This window comes from Lontra canadensis, unplaced genomic scaffold (genome assembly GCF_010015895.1).
Source record: "Lontra canadensis isolate GAN:19392208 unplaced genomic scaffold, GSC_riverotter_1.0 scaffold3, whole genome shotgun sequence".
Lineage (NCBI taxonomy): Eukaryota > Metazoa > Chordata > Mammalia > Carnivora > Mustelidae > Lontra > Lontra canadensis.
The window spans coordinates 8,641,247-8,647,992 of record NW_022630997.1 but is presented as its reverse complement, the minus strand read 5'-3'; positions in this window follow the sequence as shown (position 1 = coordinate 8,647,992).

Below are 6,746 nucleotides of genomic sequence, written 5' to 3'. Positions count from 1 at the left end.
CTGCAGACTCCCTGGCTAGCCTGGTTTTTGCCCTATGTTGAATCTCTGAGTGACTCTGGCCCAACCCGCAGACAGCAGGCCACCTTAGTGAATCGAAGCCAATGTCCAGAGGAGAAACATCATGGTGGCAACATCAAAGCCTTGTTCTTCCTCTTCCTCCCTCCTTCAGCATAGACATGGCCCCATGGCCCAGCTTTGGAGCCAAAGGGCTCTGTGCTGCTCTGTGCTGACTTGTGATGCAGGTCTAGGGAAGCAGAGGGGGCTGAACATGGCAGGGGAGAAGCAAGGCTTCAGGTGACCAGGTCACCCCTGTTGGCTTGAGACTTTCCCGGTTTGGGCATTGAAAGTCCTAAATCTCAGGAAATCTCTCAGTCCCATGAAAACCAGGATGCTTGGTGACCCTACTGCTCACCCCCTCCCTCCCCAAACCTGCTCATCATGAGAGCCCAGTGGGCTTTTGGGACTGGTGTCCCAGGCGACTCACCCAAGGTCACTGGTCTTAGGGCTGCAAGCTGGCAGAACAAGGACTTGAATCCAGGGCCTCTGACCACAGGTTCAGGGCTCCTTGTCCACCCCCTGCCCCTGTTTGTTTTTCTTAGGACACCCATGAGCTCTCTCCAATGATCTTGGTCAAATCCTTTCCCCAGGGTGGAGATGACAGTGAAATAGCAGAAGGAGGGAAGAGAGAGGGGAATTGGTCACCCCTAAGGGGTTAAAGGCTCAGGGCTCTGGGCCTGGGAGAGGAGGGGAAGGACTCAATCTTGGCCCTGAAGTGTTTGACATGCTGGTTAGAAAAATGCAGCGGGCTGCCTGTGGGTGCCTGGCTGAGGGGCCTCTCTTGTCCACCTCCACACACACCTACCAGGAAATGAGAGATAAAGGGTGTGGCTCGCTCAGGTTGCATTGCTCTCACTTCCGTTAAAGAATTTATTCGTTCAACAAATATTTATTGAGTTTCTGTCCTTAAACATGTTGTTCGCTCTGTCTGGAACACGCTCTTGCCCTCCCTCCTCCTTTATCTCTGTCCACACCCCCGCACCCGGCATCCCAGCTCCATCCACTCCTCAGCTCTCCGTTTAACAGATAATATTTATCGAACCTTAGCCTGAACCACGTGGCATTACATAACTACTGTAATCCCCGTGAAACCTGTGTGAAGCTGTTGTACCCATTTCATGGATGAGGAAACTGAGAGGTTAACTGGTGTGCCCAGGGACACCCTCGTGTCTTGACTGCTAGGCTAGAGTAGTCTGGTTTGTGCTTTCCGTGGAAGGAAGGCTTTCTGGAGCCCCGCCTCCCTGCCCCCAGAGCCGTGGTGGTTATTCCCTGCTGGAACATTCTTCGAGGAGCTGTGTGATGCCTCGTGTTCCTGTCCATTTCTCCCCCGGGGACAGTTCCTGGAGGGCTGGGATCCTCCTTGCTTCATCCCAAGTTCTGGGCGGTTAAAGGAACCCAGTAAATACCTGTTGAGTGAATAAATGAACGGACTGATGGGTGAATGAGTAATTCCCTTTGATGGCTGAGGAGCTCTGAGATCGAGGTCCTCAGTGAGAGCTTCTGTTTTGTCACTGTGGGGTGCCAGGCACAGGCAGTGGTGGGCTGGGGGACTCCTGATGTCCCAGGATAAACACCACCCTCCTTTCTGGAGCGATGATGTAATTGTGAGATCGGGGAACAAACTGATTTTTAAACACTCACAGAAACTTGGACTTTATTTATTTATTTATTTATTTTTAGTAGAATGAGATAGTTTTCATGAATTCTCAGGATATATCTGAGATTTGGAGGAAGTTTCATGCTTGGGGTAGCCTCTATAGGCTCAGATCTGACTCTCCCCGCGTTGTAATGTCTCTGCCGCTCTTGGGGGTGCGTTAGCGAGAAACTTTGAGAAATGCAGCTCAGGGGAGTGGCTGTAACCAGGGCATGGGGCGTCTGGACTCCATGTGGGGCCAAGGCTGGCATTCTGGGCTGGAGCTCTGCTGAGAGCTGAGGACTGACGTTCAAGAGGCAACCCTCCCCTCCCAGCGCCTGGGGAGCAGACGGCCGGCCAATGGCTTTGACTTTGAGGGCGCCAATAACTTTTGGAATAAACGCTTCACAGTCATATCCTGAAGGGCCACTGCAGCCTCTTGGAAAACCTCACACTATTTTTAGTCTCTTTAGCTCAAGAAAATGCCATCTCTTTTCCTCTCCACAAGCCAGTTCATTGTTGATTTTGCCCGGGTCTTAAAACCCCGTTCTCCTTTTTAGCTCAGTGAGACCCAATCAGCAGTCGGGTGGAGTTCCTCCATCCATTTCTATTTTCATATCTTGTATTACTCGTTCACATGGGAAAAAGCCAGCCATCTCCCCATGTGGGGGCCCCATGCAACCTGGCTTCTCGTGGAGGCACGTGATCGAGCTCAGTCACACCAGGGCAGACATGAACGAGGGAGCGTCAGGACGGAGGGTTCAAGGAGCCTGAAGTTGGCGTGACTGGGGCTCGACTTGGAGCTTGTTTATTTCATGAAGCGTTTCCAAGGGAAGAGGAGGAACCAGACCTTGCAGGCCCTGAGGAGTCAAAGGGTGCCTTTCTCCCTCAGAAGAATTCACTCTCATTCCACAAGCACCGAGATGCTGGGTGGTCGTAGTCCTTTGCAGTTTATGAATGCTTTTTTGGTGCTGTTTATTGGTCTATTACTCGAACGGGGAAATGGACAGAACGCTGTGGGGAAACAGACCATGGAGGGGCAGAGTCCGTCTGGGGAACAAGGAAGACTGGACAGCGGGATGACCATGCTGGCTGGGTCTTAAAGGATAACAAGAAAGGGAGAGATGTTCCAGGCAAAGGCAAGGAGGCACAAAAGAACATGTGCTGATGAACCCAGGAAGGAAAATTGGGCCCAGAATTTGAAGGGTCGCCTGCATTGGTGTAGGCCATGGGGAGCTGTTGGTGACTACTTTGTAGGAAGTTCACAGTGGAAGCTGAGTGGAGGCTAGACCATTCTGGAACACGTAGGGCCCTGTGCTGGGCACAGTGTATTGGACTCTTGTATAAGACCACTGACCTTTTAACTTTTTATTTTAACGGTCTTATGACTATAGACTGGCTGGGTAGAGTGGAGGAAATTTAATTTAATCTCCACATAGGGGATAGCTCAGGAATTACCTCTCCTCTGTCCCATGTCCCTGGTACATATTACTAATCAATCATAGCACCATTTCCTGCTGAGTCTGGTCTTGGCCACAGATTTCTTCCCAAGGCTGAGCTCCAGGTAGCCGTCACTATCTGGCTTACGTGGCACTTGAAACGAAGCATGTTTGCCATTCTCGTCCCAGGAAAATAAAACCGAACATTGACATTAGGCTAAAACAAGTGGCACCAGTGAGAAGAGCTTATTGTAGAAGTTCCCAAGAAGGAAGTATCCAAAATAAACCCAGGGGATTGGTGGAGAAGAATCAAGTTCACAGCCTTGGGAAAGTACTTTGAAAAAAAGTGCCTCGGGATGAACTTTCCTACAAAGTGATGGAATCATACAGTAATCATCATGCACCTGTCACTCTCTCTACCACACACTTGGAAATTATAAGCAATTTTCAAGTCCTTGCCATCACAGGTCTTGCCTTCCAATTTCTGCTTTCGCCTGCAGAAGGAGAAGGGAGTTGCAAAGTTGATTGAAACAAGACATCATCTAGCTGGGGTTCTCAGGGGTGCTGGGGGCAGAGTAGCTGGATTCCTTGTCTGGCCCAAGAAACCCACTCTTCCCTTGGCTAGGAAAGAGTTGAGAACCCATCTTAGCCCTTCCCCCCTGCTTTTTCCCACTGGAGAATTCCAGAATGCCAGTAGGGCTCAGGTCCTGAGGAAGATTTGGGCTTTGTGCTCCAGCTGTCAGTCAGCTTCCCTGTGGCCTTTGGCAAGCATCTGGGACAAGCAAATACCATGTTGGACTTTTGATCCTCCCTTCTCTGTGCTTGACCCTTGCCCAGGGCCTGCCTTTCCTCCTCCCACTTCCGCCGCCTCACCCTAAGAAGAAGAAGGAGAGATACTGGTTCTGGTTTTTCCAGCTCCCAAATCCCCAGACTAGACCAGCTACAAGGTGCTGAGGGAAGGGGACCCATCCCCTTTCCTTGATGGGCACTGCCAAGAACCATGTATTTGCTTCCCTTTCACCCGGATGTACAAAGCCCCACTGGGTCCCTAACAGGTCGAGAACCCATAACCTGGCTGGGCTTAGGACCCATGCTCTTTCCCTGACCCACAGAAGGGTGGACTATTGCAGACCCTGCCGGGACCCCTCAGGCAGGGCCACGTCACAGACTAGAAAGCTCATCCGTCATCACCGGTGTATCGGTGGGACACCCACGGGAAGCCCTTTCCAGACCAGGGCAGGGTCCCTGGCCAACCCAAGGCTGAGTCCTGAACCCGAACCTCAGTTTCTCCCTCTGTGAAAAGGCGGGCTTTAGCAACTGACTTTGCAGGCATAGCCCAAGGATTAAAGACCATATGCAATGTGAGCCAACTGTTCCAGTGGGACGTGTGTAGCTTTTGCACGTGGAGGGGCCAATGCCATGCCAACTTTTCGGCCCACGGTACCCCCTCAGGTCTGTGGAACTGTAAGCAGATCCTGGGAAGAAATTAGTTCAGCTCTCTCCAGCCCTTGCCTCGGCGTCGGTGGCCTGACACACACTCTCTGACCCAGTTCCCTGGCCTTTCTGACTTCCCGATGCATCTGTTCCCATCTCGGTGTGCCCAGGTCAGGTCCAGCAGTTCCGACAATATCTGCCTGATACCTGCATCTGCCTGGTACAGGCTGGTGCTGGACACTCTCAGTGACACAATAACGCAGGGGAGTTGCATGGCTGGCACCTCTCCACTTTCCTCTTTCCAGTGTTCCTGCTTCTGCCCGGACTCCAGACAGAGACCCCTGTACCCCTTGGGAAGGGGCTTCAGGGTTTCTGCGGTGGTCCCTTGGCTCCTGAGGCCTGTGCTAGCCAAAAAATGTAGTTACCCCAGGCTGGCAGATATCTCAGTAGCCTTTAAAAATGAATTCCTCTAGATGGGACGCCTGGGTGGCTCAGTGGGTTAAAGCCTCTGCCTTTGGCTCAGGTCATGATCCCAGGGTCCTGGGATCGAGCCCCACATCGGGCTCTCTGCTCGGCAGGGAGTCTGCTTCCCTTCCTCTCTCTCTGCCTGCCTCTCTGCCTACTTGTGATCTCTGTCTGTCAAATAAATAAATAAAATCTTAAAAAAAATTAAAAAAGAATTCCTCTGGAATGCAGAGGAGATCAGGGAAGACTCCAGTGTGGTCCTCAGCCTCTCCTCTCCTGCCCTGAACCACTTAGCTCTGGCCCCAAACGTACCAGCAGCTTGAAGGCTCATCAGAGAGTTGTCTCCATCGCATGTAGGGACCATCTCATGTTTTCAGCATACACCAGAGAGAACATTCCATAGCCCAAAGAGCCTGTCCAGAAAAATCTTCCAACATCCTTGGACTTTCCCTGAAAGCAACTCTTTGAAATATGTCTTATCATATTAAATTTCCAGGGGAGTTTCTGGAGTCCCCTCTAATGGGTGGGGCTCCTGGCAGCCGCCGAGCTGGCCCTGTGTTAATATTGTGAAGGTTCCGAGATAATTCCCTTCCTAGAAACCCAAGTGGTGGCCCAGATGACACATGGGCAGCACCAGCCCATGACAGCTGCTTTCCTCGTCTCCCTTCATTGCTGAAAGGACGAAGGCTCTCGGTCCATCCAGAGCAAAGCATAGAGGCCAGATGAGGCCCACATCTGTGCCATGACAGTTTCGAGAACCTCCCACTCTGCTTCCTTGGCAACTTGTTGAAAGAAAAGATGGGAGCCGGGGGATCGTTGGGCAAGACTTAGAGAAAGATGGCATGGTAGGCGTGAGAAATAACAGAGTTATCAACACGACTAAGAGTTGCCATTCCTCGAGCACTTAGTACATGCCCGGCTCTGAACTCACACTTGGCATTCGTCATCCCCTTCCGCTCCACCTGTGAAGGGGTATTATTATCCCCACGTTACAGCTGAGGAGACTGAGGCACAGGGAGGGTGGGTGACCATGCAGATACTCATCCAGTAGATGGAAAAACCTGGATACACACCGATGTTTGTCTGAATCCGTGGCCTGTCAGTGCCTACCCCGCTGTGTGTGGACGCCAGCTCTGGCTCTGTAACCTCCTGCGTGGTGGGGCCCCGGGCCTGCCTTTCCGCCTCTACCTGGTTCCTCAGTTGTAGGATGGAGATGATGCTGTGATTGATTAACCATGCCTGCCAGGGACAGAGGAGTGGTGGCACTTGTGTTATCCCCTGTTTGGGGATTCCGTTAAATTTCCTCTCCCTCTACCTGGCCAGTCTGTAGTCCTAAGACCTTTAAAATAACAGGTCAGTTGTTCTATACAAGAGTTGAACACGCTGTGCCCAGAACAGTGCCCTACGCACTCCAGAATGGTCTAGTCTCCACTCAGCTTCCACTGTGAACTTCCTACAAATTAGACACCCTGGGCTCCCCATGGTCTACAGCAACACAGGTGGCCCTCCAAGCTCTGTTCCTCCCTGGGCTCAGCAGCACACGTTCTTTCATTATTCCTTGCATTTGCACATGCTGTTGCCTTTGCCTGGGACATCTCTCCCTTTCTTGTTATCCTTTAAGACCCAGCTAACGTGTCCCTTCCTCTGTCCAGTCTTCCCTGCTCCCCAGACAGACTGCCCCTCCATCGCCTGCTTCCCCATAACATTCTGTTCATCTC